General features: G+C 37.6%; 1 long non-coding RNA gene across 1 annotated transcript; it reads right to left on the bottom strand.

Moving 5' to 3' along the window:
• Positions 1 to 4433: 4433 nt before the first annotated feature.
• LOC126634304 (uncharacterized) lies at positions 4434 to 6268 on the bottom strand. Its single transcript, XR_007627276.1, has 3 exons — positions 6007 to 6268; positions 5258 to 5330; positions 4434 to 4571 (listed from the first exon to the last, which is right to left on the bottom strand). It is a non-coding gene; the product is annotated as an uncharacterized LOC126634304 (long non-coding RNA).
• Positions 6269 to 13831: the final 7563 nt, after the last annotated feature.

Below are 13831 nucleotides of genomic sequence, written 5' to 3'. Positions count from 1 at the left end.
CCTGCAAAATGCAAGAACTTGATAAGAAGCTGAGTACAGCCGTACTCACAGGCGTGTGAGAGCTCGTGGTCTCATATGGGTCCTCGGCGCATGCAGCGCATGGATGCCAATGCAGCCACTTATGGCGGCACGTCCAGCCTCCGATTGACCTTCTGTCAATTTGTGTAGGTTCGTGACTTTGAGTAGATCGATTTCATGTATTCAAACCCTATGTTTGAGCAATCTACGAAGGTTTTATTTAAGTTTCCGTGAATGTGTTATTAAACTAAGTTAATAAGTAATTTCACATACAAGGGAAACGTATCCTGAGGACGTACGAGGTCAAGCAAGGCTAGAAGGCTTCGTTTCAACTGCGTATCAGTGAGTGGGTACTTTATTTTATACTTATACATATTGATAGTTTCCCTAAATGCATAGTTACTTCACTTTTACGCTTATATTGCCAAGTATTCATTATTGTGATATTAAATGTGATAAATGTTGTTATATGGTTGGGATATTACTGTCATGACATTCATACATATATGTACATGCTCATCTTGCTGCACCGGTGTTAGTACTCGCCCCAGGGCCAGAGCCAGTCTTTCATGTGTATGTTCACATCGCACCATTCGCTCGCCTTGGATCCAAGTTAGGTGCCAGTCCTGTCAGGCAAATTGCATTAAGCAATCCGACTTGTATGTGACGTGCTTCTGCACCAATCTTCATGTGATCGTAGTACTAGAGCATATTGATTACACCTAGTCCTGTTCGTGTCAGAAATTATCTGTTCGAACTCTTGTGTCAGCTTAGATGGATGAACACTTAGCTATACTTGATTATCACATGATTTTATTACTGTGGCATTTATATATCATGACTTGGCATATTTCTGGTTATAATGCTATTGTATTATTGTTTACATACTTACGTAGTACGTTTTAAGGAAACTATACTTGTTTTGCGGCAAGGGGTTAATATATTCAAAAATAAAGGTTTTTACAAAACGTTTTGCTGACCCACTCAACTTTGTTTTTCGCCCCTTCAGGTTTAGTAGCTATGCTTACGTATTTACAAGGATTCTGGCAAATCTTAGGAGATGGTTACCTTCAATGGTATAACCTTCATCCTATTCATTATATTGTCTTATGCTCTCATATCATGTGTGAAAAGGGTTCAATCTCCCTCACCCGGGCACTCCTTTGTTTAGGCACTTTTAGGTTTAAATTTATTCACATTCTTTTTCCACTACACTACACTTTATGGCATCGTCACCCTCTAGGTGTCGGCCAACACAACTCGATTCGGAGTCCAATGGAACTTTCTGGGTCGGGATGTGTCAGTTTGGTATCATAGCATAAGTTTGGGCAGTAGTGCGTTCATCACACATGTGATGTAAGCATTCTTAGTTTTTAAACCTAATTCTCAAATCTTGCCACCTCGTTGAGCACGAAAAACGTGTTAACTTTCCCTAAGTTTCAGTACGTTAGACAACTTATTGTCATTTTAGAAAATCATTTTGGCAATCGTCCCTAAACTTTAAACAATGAACTTCCCTAACAAGGAATTTTTGTTTTAGGGAATGAGTTGCCAGTCCTGCAGCCAGGTTAATGCATCAAGAGTTGAGTATCACCAAGGATTTACCGATCAATCATGTCGCTTTTCTTCCACTATTTCTACCTACCATTCAAGTTAGGAAACCAAAAATGGTTTTGTTTCTTTGGTAGCACCTATTAGTTTACCCTCTCTTAGAATCCCTGCGAAGGTTATTTTGTCAAGATTCTAGAAATGTCTGAAGCGACAACCTGGTGCTAAAGTGGTAGCACTTGATAGAAGATCGTCTGTGGGACAATCACTTTTGGTCCCTGTTAGCACTAATATCTTCAAACATACTAGTGTTCATGCTGGATCTTCAGTAGGAAGATCGACTCTCGATAAAGCCCTTTTCAAATTAGATTGTTAGCAAGATCTTTTTCTAGCCTTGGAATTTTTCAACCAATGCTAATTCCCGGATTTTCCTTTCGTTGTTATACTTATTAATTGGGTGAGAATAAGCTTACGAGTGTGAGTTGTCATATCTTGGGAGTAATAGAAATCCGAAAAACAGTAATCAAATCCTCCTAGGATCAATGAACTACTTCACTTGACCAGTCCCTTCCCAATCACCCAAAGCTTATTATTTGAATAGGCTCTAACCCGTAATCAACTTACGACGGCGCTACTGATAGGCTGATTAACAGTGGCTACTTGAGCCAAATAAACTAGGATCGTGGAAGCTTAGGAACAAGCTTTGCATTAAGACAGTAAGCTCATGGTTGTTTTTACCTTATCACCTGCCTAGGTAAACAAAACCTCTTCGACTAGCCACCTCTCGATCACTTTAGTTTGTGTCATAGAGTTGGTTAGTAGTATAGTTCATTTTGAGAACGTATACCTTGGCATCCTATTCCAAAATTTTAGCTGGGATATCACCAAATTGTGAAGTGAGGTATGTTGATGCACAAAATCGAAGGTCTTGGAACAACGTAAATCCGACCGTGAATCTGCAAGAAATGTAAATAACACAAGATGTATCATGGTTCACCCCAAGGTTTGGGCTACGTCCACACTGATTGTATTTATCTGACTGTATGTATGGATTACAAGGGTGGGGGGGAGTCCCCCTAGAGAATGAGAGTGTTGTTGTGTTTGTGAGGGTATTGCCCTCTGTTGGGTTTTCTCAGTCCCCTTTGTGAGGGGGGAGGGGTCGCCTTTTATGGAATAAGGGGCTCCTCCTTTTACATAATCATATGGGCTGGGTAATAAGGTCCAATGTATCAAAGTCTGAGGACCATTATGTGTGGTACCAACAAGGTACATCATCGACCCACTTCCTAGTATTACACCAATTTTCCTTGCTTCATATTGAACTCTTCTGACATCAATGAGAAACTCAATTACAAAGTTTACCAATTAGGAATTTACCTAACCAGGGACTAAACACTTTATCTTGGGAACCTCATACCTATACATAAAGCAAAAGGTCAAACCATAGAATCGTACCTAGACTTCAACAACTTAGTAGTTTTACTTTTGGAAACCGAGAGTTCTTTCATATCCTGACAAAATTCAAAGTAGTTTTACCAAAGACATTCTTTCCTTTTTCCAAAAAGGTTTTAGTGGAAGAAGGTGGAAATTCTCGCAAAGTATTGTGAAACTGAGATATCTTTAATCTTGTCTATTTATCGACAAATTTTTGGCTATCCCTTCGGCTACAGTGTTTTTTTTTTCCTCACATACGACCGAGGAAAGTTAAATTAGTTTGGGTTGTTGAAAATGATTAAAGTTTCTGACAGCTGAAGTGTTGTCTCATCTTACCCTTGTTTTACACCTTATGTTGACTCTGATCGTTTCGAAATCCAATGTGACGTGTCCTTTGGATGTTTCGACCAGGCAGAGGCAACATGACGGAGTATTGCTTTTATTTTTCAACGGTTTGAACCATTTGAAATGAACCATCTCATTCATTAAAGTCAACAGCCATCATCTTTATTCGAAAGATGGATGAAACTTCTCTATGAAGAAACGTGTTCAAAATCTTCAATAACCTCACAAATTTCTCGAGTACACTTTCGCTGAGAAAGAGCTAAATTCTACCAACAACGTTGGAAGAACTAAACCAAATGTCTACGATTGCATTATCGTGTATTATCCCGGTCGTGCAAACGTATTTACTGCTACAGTAACAAAAAACGTATCTATTCTTAAACGTCTTTAATTTGTCGTATCCCATTCTAGTCGAGATTCACGAGTATTGGTTTGACGATACCTACAAATGATCAAATCATCATTCTTGTGGTTTTAATTACTTCCTATATCTAAGTAGAGATAGGAAAATATTGCCATACGCTCCTAGTATGAGTTCTTGTACATGTGGAGATTTTGGTGATGTATGGTGATTAACGATTGACGTGACAAGTCAATTCGCTTTCTGTTGGTTCAAAAGGACAACATTTTCACCTCCTGGTGCTAGAAGGTATTCTAGTTAACCTTGGGTACATGTCTACCCTACTGCACTTCGTATTGCACTGTTTAGAAAAACCGTTGACGTTGGGAGTGCAGTCTTGACCATTAATTTCTAAATCACCCAGCAATTACTCAATTGAATGAATCTTTACCGTGGTGATTGCAAAATCTCGAAAACTACCATTGTAATTGATGTTTTGCATTCGATCCAGCTTTCTCATACCCTAGATTTAATGGACTTGCTTTAATCCTCAAATTCTCGAATATTCTTTTAGCCTTCTCAACGTAGTCACTATCTCACTAAGTTCGAGGGAACTTCTCTATAGAATTGCTTACTAAGGCGTTGTGGACTACTGTCACGCCCCAGACCTAGGGTCGGTAGTAAAAACTCGATCCCGAGTCCGAAACGCGAGTTAAAAGCTAAATAAATAAAAGGAAATTGACACGGGTTGGAAAATTAAACTCCTCTTATAAAAAGAAATCCAGAATTCTTTACAAAGCTAAAAATAAATAAATAAATACAATTCTAGCCTCACATCTAATTCGATCTCATCTCGTCTACTCTTTTGACAGTTTAGTTAGTAAACCTGCATAACAATAAAGGGGTGAGCTTCAACAGCTCAATAGGGACATAACCTTATCACAGTAAATTGACAATATTAAATTAAGTGTAATAAAATCATGTAATCAAGTACCAAATCATTATCATCAACAATGCATGAGTGCAATACAATACTCTTCATCTCTACCCGTTAATTCATATAATAAAACACGCGGACCTGCACGTCCCATACCATGCATTTTACCTCTGCAGTGGTGGTTCGAATGTTTTAATATACAAATTAAGCCCATGTAACTCAATTATCCCAATTTCCCATTTTGTTAGTCATCTTGCCAAAACCCTTCGTCGCCAATCCCGAATTACCCTCAAAGAAACTGTGCACTGTGGGCTCGCCTGAGACTTGGTACCTACTAAGAGTTTGGCTCAACTACACAAAAGATCATTTCCATTACCCTCTTTCCAAATTCCTTTCTCACCAACAAAGTTCCAACCACTTCTGACAAATGAGTGATGCACAAGTAACGTTATTACATCTTTCACATGTCACAATATATCTCAACGAATAACATTCCAGTAGTACTAACAAGTAAACAACCAACTGAAGCAATAATCCAAACAATGTCCAACCACATTAATCAACCAACACAAATATAGTACTTCACGAAATTTAATAGAATCAATATCTGTAAAGGTTTGCCGTATTTCCCCTACCTGGAGTCCAGCAAGCAAACAATGTCCTTTACCACACCTCGATTAAACACAAACGTCGCTGTAACTGGAGTCCCTGATCCAACAAATAAACTATATCACTATATAATCCCTATATCTAGCAACCAACATAAGCTCCTTTATTTTATAATTCCGATATTAGGCTTAACATCACCTTATCTCAGTTGGACCTTTAAAAACATTTTTCTTTCTTATTTGGGTCCTCATAAGTTTCTCAATTATATACATGCTGCCTAATAGTAAGCACCTGCCTCCAAAACAATTCTAAAATCACAGTTTTGTCCCAAGCCTTCGGGTAATAACAAAACTGCCCCAAACTTTCAGAGAACTTCAAAATGGCCCCAAATCTGAAACTTATATTTCAGTTTGGTCCCTGCAGCGTGAATAGTGATATTCATGGCTATTTTCCAGATTGGTTCCTCCTGTCTTTCAATCCAAAACATGTCCAAACCCATTTATTATGATTTCTAAGTACCAAATCACCATTCAAGTTCACCAAGTTCCTTTCATTTCGTAACAGCCACAAAATACCAAGGTTTAATAACCATGAAATAATTCTAGGGTTTGCAGCAGCTATCCCATGTAGAAATTAACCTCAATTCCTTCAGTTAAGCTTCCAATAAGCTTGATCCACCATAAACAACATTTATATTTGAAGATTAAGGCTTGTGTAGGAATAAATCCCAAAAATGGCATCTTTCAAAATCTACAGCAAATCCATAAATTATTACCTGCGGTTTGTAGTACTCTTCCCCACGAAAGCGGAATCAAATTCGGACTTCCAAATCAAAAGTTAAGAGAAAAATGGTGTTTGATTTAGACAATGAGATGAAGCTCCTTGCTTCCTCTCCGCAATCTTTCCGCGATAAGAAGAAAACCAACAATCCAATATATATAGATATATATATGTGCACCAGCACCGTTTCCCTTCATTTGTGGTCCAATGGCAGCTTGCCATGTGTACGCAAGAAGGAAATCTGATCTCTCTTTTCCTTTTCTTTTGGTCCATCTCTACTCCAGGTGTTGTCAAGATAAAATGACACTAACCATAACACCCTCTTGCTGGTCATCCTATCTACTGTCACGTGGAAAGAATCAGCCACACCTTGGCTTACACGTGGCACTTCATCATTGGTTCAGCTTGTAAATTCCATTAAAAATTCATCTAAGTTCCGAAAAATAATCCGAAAAATGATACGAACTCGCAATGACGTTCACTACCTTCATATGAAAACCTTTTCAATAAATAAGCACAACATATTTTTCCAAATATTTCTCTTCTTCGATAATAAATTCTTGGGATATTACAACTACGTTGGCTCGACTACATGGCAGGTGTGCCACTATTATATCTCATCATGATGCGAGTTTTACTACCAATTATTGGGATGGTCTTTTTTGAAGGCCACGTGTAGTAAGTTTTGTTATCGGCTACATTTCACTCTCAAACTAACGACTAGTCTGAACGACTTACCTGGACCTTTATGGCATGTTGTATTTATCTGCTCTTTTGTTGTAGCATGATCATATTAGACACTTATCTCCACTACAAATGCTTGTAACTAGGGTTACAAAAATATTGGTCTTTGTTGTGACACTATTGAGATTTGGAATGGAGATTCTTTGCTTAGCACTTGCTTGAAAGATGAGTTTTATGAACAAGTGTTCAATTGTGTGAGTTCGCATTATAGAAATGTTATCTTATTGTTGTTGTTACCCAAAGGGGGTAGTGCGTGAGCACGGTAGAGACTTGATTAGACATTGTTTGTGTATTTCCCAATGAGGGCATGATGGTAATATTGCACTCTCGAGAATTTGTTACTTGCTTATCATGACAACAATGAGTTGTCGATATCACGAGCTGCAAACCGTAGTATCAAGGACTTATTTGTTGGATTTGTTAAGCAAGTAAATATGTAGGTTCTTTTACATTAGTGCTTACCTAGTACTTACTTATGTGTTTGTTGATTTTACCTATTTATTACTTGGGCTCGACCCAAGGATATTATGTACTTACTTTCGCAGTACGCGACGCACAGGAGAATAGTAGAGAAAATCCTATGTTCAGTTTTAAATCGGTACAACTACCTTAACCTTATGTTGCTATTTATATGTATTTTCGATGGGATGTTAGTACATATAAATATTTTCGACGTTTTGTTTTGAGAAAACTAGTATATTATAGTATTGTACAAAAGAAGAAAGAAAGTATGAATTGGAGGCATGAGAAAGGAATAATGCACTCTAAATCACGACGGAGCGGCATTTTCCCTTTTTGTACAACCATTCTGACCTGATTTCTTCGTTAGTACATATATTTTATTCTTCCCTATCTTTGAGCTTTGTGTAACAAATGATTTTAAATTTCGGGGATGAAATTTTCTTAAGAGGGTAGATTGTGACAACCCGTCCTTACTTTTCACTTTAATTTCTTTTATGTTGGTGTGAGTTGACGATTTTACCCTTTTTGGACAAAAGTGGAATCTGACGTGGACGTGGTTTCGTCTTCCAGTTTATTTTTCCTGGTTTCTTATTACATTAGTACTCATCGCTACGAACGCGTGAGAGCGTATTAGACTCGAATCAGACCTATAACAAAAATGTTACACTCTGTTAAAGTACGTTAACTATGGGTATTTTGTACACGAACGTACAATTTTACCAATGCTTGAAACATTGTAGAGGGGTAGATTTTGTACATTAAAAATTGTACAAAATCCATCAATCCCCTCAAAAGGGGATCCATTTTCCCCCATCTCATCCACCAATCAATTTCAACATTTCCTTTTCCCGGTTTCACTCTCTACCACTCACATCATTTCCCTCAATGTTGGCAACCAATCCGAAATCAGACCTCACAAACCCATAACCCAAACCAATTTTCAGAAAGTTCAAACCTCACTATCTTTCATCTCTCTCCCCGAAGACTCTTCCTCTCAAACCCTATCACCCTCTATGAAAACCAATGCAGCCGCGCACTGCACCACCAACACCAATCACCACCTCACCTCTTCGGCAATCCCTCAGACCACTGAACCACTATTACTATCCCAACTACCAGCCCTCATTCGAGAACTGAGCTCTCTGGGTGCACAAGAAGGTCTACTTCGAGTTCAACTTGCTCTGGTGAGTTTCTCCCGTTCACAACCAAGGTTGGCCTCAGGAACACCCTCTCATCATTCTTCTTCGTTGGTTGTAAATGATTTTAGGGTTTTAAACTTATTTTGGTAGGGTTTGTGACTGAAAGGATGAAATGAAATTTTTCCCTAGATTTTTGGATTGAAAGAACCGTGACCGTTGAGCCACTTTCATATCACTTTTCCCGCCTACTCTAACCATGTTTTGACCTCATGATGGTATGATCTTGTTCCCCTCATTACGAGCTTCAAATATATAAGTAGAACACTGAAAATGGTTAGGTAGCGAACTAGAAATTTGCCTTCAAAGTTAGGATAAAATTTCCCAGATTTTTGGAAACTCGGACCCGTGGCAATTTGGCCACCTTCAGGCCATTTTTCTAGCCAACCTCGACTACGACTGGACTCATAATAGGTATAGACTTGTTCTCTATATTTCTAACTTTAAAATGGATTTTGAATCATTGAGTTTAGGTAACTATTGAGTTAGAAATCAACTCTGGAAGTTGGGAAGAAATTCCCAGATTTCTGGGAAAAGTTGACCGTGACCATTTGGCCACATTTAAGCCAAAGTTCTAGACGACACGGACCACATTTGAACTTTTTATGAATAGGATCGATTCATTACATTCCTAGCTTTAATTTGATCTTTGTAGAATTATTTTTGGTTGAGAATCGAGCTCGTTGGGAGCTCTAGAAGTTAGACCTTCAACCTACAAATGCAGGAACTTACGAAGAAGGTGAGTATAGCCGTACTCGCAGGCGCGTGAGCGAGCGTGGTCTCATATAGGTCCTTGAGGCGTGTAGCTCGTGGATGCCAATACAGCTACTTATGGCAGCGCGTCCGGCCTCCGATTAACCTTCTTTCAATTTGTGTAGGTTCGTGACGTCTAGTAGATTGATTTCATGTATTCAAACCCTATGTTTGAGAAATCTACGAAGGTTTTATTTAAGTTTCCGTGAATGTGTTATTAAACTAAGTTAATAAGTAATTTCACATATAGGGGAAACATATCATGAGGAGGTACGAGGTCAAGCAAGGCTAGGAGGCTTCGTTTCAACTGCGTATCAGTGAGTGGGCAGTTTATTTTATACTTATACATATTGATAGTTTCCCTAAATGCGTAGTTACTTCACTTTTATGCTTATATTGTCAAGTATTCGTTATTGTGATATTAAATGTGATAAATACAGCTATATGGTTAGGATATTACTGTCATGACATTCATACATATATGTACATGCTCATCTTGCTGCACCGGTGTTAGTACTCGCCCCAGGGCCAGAACCAGTCCTTCACATGTATGTTCACATCGCACCATTCGCTCGCCTTGGATCCAAGTTAGGTGCCAGTCTTATCTGGCAAATTGCATTAAGCAATCCGACTTGTATGTGACGTGCTTCTGTACCAATCTTCACGTGATCGTAGTACTAGAGCGTATTGATTACACCCGGTCCTGTTTGTGTCAGAAATTATATGTTCGAACTCGTGTGTTAGCTTAGAGGGATGAGCACTTAGCTATACTTGATTATCACATGATTTTATTACTGTGGCATTTATATATCATGACGTGGCATATTTCTGGTTATAATGCTGTTGTATTATTGTTTACATACTTACGTAGTACGTTTTAAGGAAACTATATTTGTTTTATGGCAATGGGTTAGTATATTCGAAAATAAAGGTTTTTACAAAATGTTTTGCTGATCCACTCAACTTTGTTTTTCGCCCCTTTAGGTTTAGTAACTGTGCTTACGTATTTACAAGGATTCTGGCAAATCTTAAGAGATGGTTACCTTCAGTGGTATAACCTCCATCCTATTAATTATATTATCTTATGCTCTAACATCACGTGTGAAAAGGGTTCAATCCCTCTCACCCGCGCACTCCTTCGTTTAGGCACTTTTAGGTTTAAATTTATTCACATTCTTTTTCCACTACACTACACTTTATGGCTTCGTCACCCTCCAGGTGTCGGCCAGCACAACTCGATTCGGAGTTCAATGGAATTTCTGGGTTGAGGTGTATCAGTTTTGTAACATCTCACATCGCCCAGGGGAGTGGATCCTGTAAGCCTTATATGTATATTCTCATCTCTACCTAGCACGAAGCCTTTTGGGAGCTCACTGACTTTGGGTTCCAATGGAATTTCGAAGTTAAGCGAGTTCGCACGAGAGGAATCCCATGATGGATGACCCACTGGGAAGTTCTCGTGTGAGCTCCCAAAAACAAAACCATGAGGGCGTGGTCGAGGCCCAAAGTGGACAATATCGTGCCGGGATGTGACAATTTGTTATGCTTATATGCTTGGTTTTAGTCTTGGTGATTAGCTACCATCTTGACTTTCTCTTAGTAAATTTGATGCAAGTTGTGCAGATGCCATGTTTTCAACTTGAGTGATAGCTTCATGCAAATAAATACCATAAATTACCTAGTAGTAAATGCCATACTCTAATATTTGTGTAGTCTTTATATAAATTTCTACTGATCGTAGTGAGTTTCATTATGTTAAACTAATCTAGATGCCATGGATGGTTGCATAATGGAATATACGTAATAGTCTAGATGCCATAGATATTACATGAATTAGGAAAATTTGACTACCAGTGAGATTCAATACTTGTTAATAATTTGTTGTGGAAAATAAGTAGGATCAGTTATGGAGAGTCGGACGCTCTACTGTTTTACTCGGTTGAATTATAACTTGTTTTCTTGGCAGCCACCTTTTGTATTGTGATCACATGTTCTTGTTTTCATTTGTTTTTTTTTTTTTAACTTAGTGGGAAAAGGCTTTGTTGTTGTTGTTGTAACTTTTAGTATCAACTCTCAAAACCATCATTATTTATCAATCTTTGTTAAATTTCACTACGTTGCAATTGGATTTAAGTTAGTTGTTAAGAATTAGATTAATTTATGTGGGATGATATTAAGTGCTTGCTTTCTATACTATTGAACGATTTGTTTGCTCGCGAGTTTAAAATTTGGAACTAAGTTGGACTAATTTCGGTTAGTTTAAAATGCTCTAATAACCACTCCAAAATCTAAAAACAAAAATAAACACGGCAAGAATTTACTAAAGAAAATTAAATGCGAGAATAAGTTCATGGACCATATTTATAATTAACTCTTTCATTTTTATTTTCTTCAAATACAAAAAGAGAATTAAGTTACCCCTCAAATTAACAGAAAAATAAACAAAATAGACGGAAAGGACGAAAATGGTTACAAAAATGAAAGCTGGAGGACAACCGAAAATAGATTCTTTTTTCAAGGACCAAAATGCAGTTTGAAGACAAGTCTAGTCTCCTCTATATATATATATTTTTTAAAGGAATTAGTTAATGGCTTCGTCATGGCAGTCCACCTTTTTGGAAATCAAAAAGACTCACAAGAACATTTTTAACCTCTCTGTGACCACCATTGTGTGACAGTTTGCTATGCTTATATGTTTGGTTTTAGTCTTGGTGATTAGCTACCATCTTGACTTTCTCTTAGTAAATGTGATGCAAGTTGTGCAGATGCCATGTTTTCAACTTGAGTGATAGCTTCTTGCAAATAGATACCATAAATTACCTAGTAGTAAATGCCATACTCTAAGATTTGTGTAGTCTTTATATAAATTTCTACTGATCGTAGTGAGTTTCATTATGTTAAACTAATCTAGATGCCATGGATGGTTGCATAATGGAATATACATAATAGTCTAGATGCCATAGATACTACATGAATTAGGAAAATGAGATTCAGTACTTGTGAATAATTCGTTGTGGGAAATAAGTATGATTGGTTATGGAGAGTCGGACGCTCTAGTGTTTTACTCGATTGAATTACAACTTGTTTTCTTGGCTGCCACTTTTGTATTGTGATCACATGTTCTTGTTTTCATTTTTTTTTTTTTTAACTTTTAGTATAAACTCTCAAAACCATCATTATTTATCAATCTTTGTTACATTTCACTACGTTGCAATTGGATTTAAGTTAGTTGTTAAGAATTAGATTAATTTATGTGGGATGATATTAAGTGCTTGCTTTCTATACTATCGAACGATTAGTTTGCTTGCGAGTATAAAATTTGGAACTAAGTGGGACTAATTTCGGTTAGTTTAAAATGCTCTAATAACCACCCCAAAATCTAAAAACAAAAATAAACACGGCAAGAATTTAGTAAAAAAAAAAATGAAATGCGAGAATAAGTTCATGGTCCATATTTATAATTAACTCTTTCATTTTTATTTTCTTCAAATACAAAAAGAGAATTAAGTTACCCCTCAAATTAACAGAAAAATAAACAAAATAGACGGAAAGGACGAAAATGGTTACGAAAATGAAAGTTGGAGGACAACCGAAAATAGATTCTTTTTTCAAGGACTAAAATGCAGTTTAAAGACAAGTCTAGTCTCCTCTATATATATATTTTTTTTTAAAGAATCAATTAGTAGTTTCGTCACAACAGCCCACCTTTTTGGAAATCAGAAAGACTCATAGAGATATTTTTAGGCCTAATTGGGTAAATGGTCCCCGTGGTCATAAGGTATTCGGATGATAGCCCCTGTGGTAAAAAAAATCGGATTTAAACCCTTGTGGTCTAAGTCTGTTAGGATTTAAACCCCTGTGGTATAAGTCTGTTAGGATTTATGTCTTTCTGTTAAATAATGTTGATGTAGCTACCACATATATGCCATGTGGCTGCCAAATGTCTGCCACGTGGCAAAAATAATAATTTTTAATTTTTTTTTTAAAACCTGAATTTTTACAAAAATAAAAAAAAATAAAAAAAAAACAAACCCAGATCTGCAAGAAGAAGAAGAAGGAAGAGGGAGAGGGCTCCGGCGGGAAGAAGAAGAAGAAGAAGAAGAAGAAGAAGAAGAAGAAGAAGAAGAAGAAGAAGGAAGAGGGAGAGGGAGGAGTCGTGCGGGGAGACCGGCGGGAAGAAGAAGAAGAAGGAAGAAGGAGAGGGAGGAGGGTCGCACGGCGGGGAGGGGGGGAGCTGGCCTCCGGCGGGAAGAAGAAGGAGAAGAAGTCCGGCCGGGGGGGGGGGGACGGGCGGAGGGCGGGGGGAGTTTCTGGGGTTTTTTTTTTTTTTTTTTTTTTGTAAAAATTCAGGTTTTTAAAAAAAAAATTAAAAATTATTATTTTTGCCACGTGGCAGACATTTGGCAGCCACGTCAGCATTATTTAACAGAAGGGCATAAATCCTAACAGACTTAGACCACAGAGGTTTAAATCCGAATTTTTTTACCACAGGGACTATCATCCGAATACCTTATCACCACGGAGACCATTTATCCGATTAGGCCATATTTTTAACTTCTCTATGACCACGGTTGTGTGATTCAAACGTCCCAAGAATCGAACTTGTGCTTGTGGAATATAGGTATGAAATTCGTTTGCAACTTCAGTCTCCTTTATTAGCTCTCA

Source organism: Malus sylvestris, chromosome 9, assembly GCF_916048215.2.
Source record: "Malus sylvestris chromosome 9, drMalSylv7.2, whole genome shotgun sequence".
Taxonomy (NCBI): domain Eukaryota; kingdom Viridiplantae; phylum Streptophyta; class Magnoliopsida; order Rosales; family Rosaceae; genus Malus; species Malus sylvestris.
This window is presented reverse-complemented; position numbering and strand designations above follow the sequence as displayed.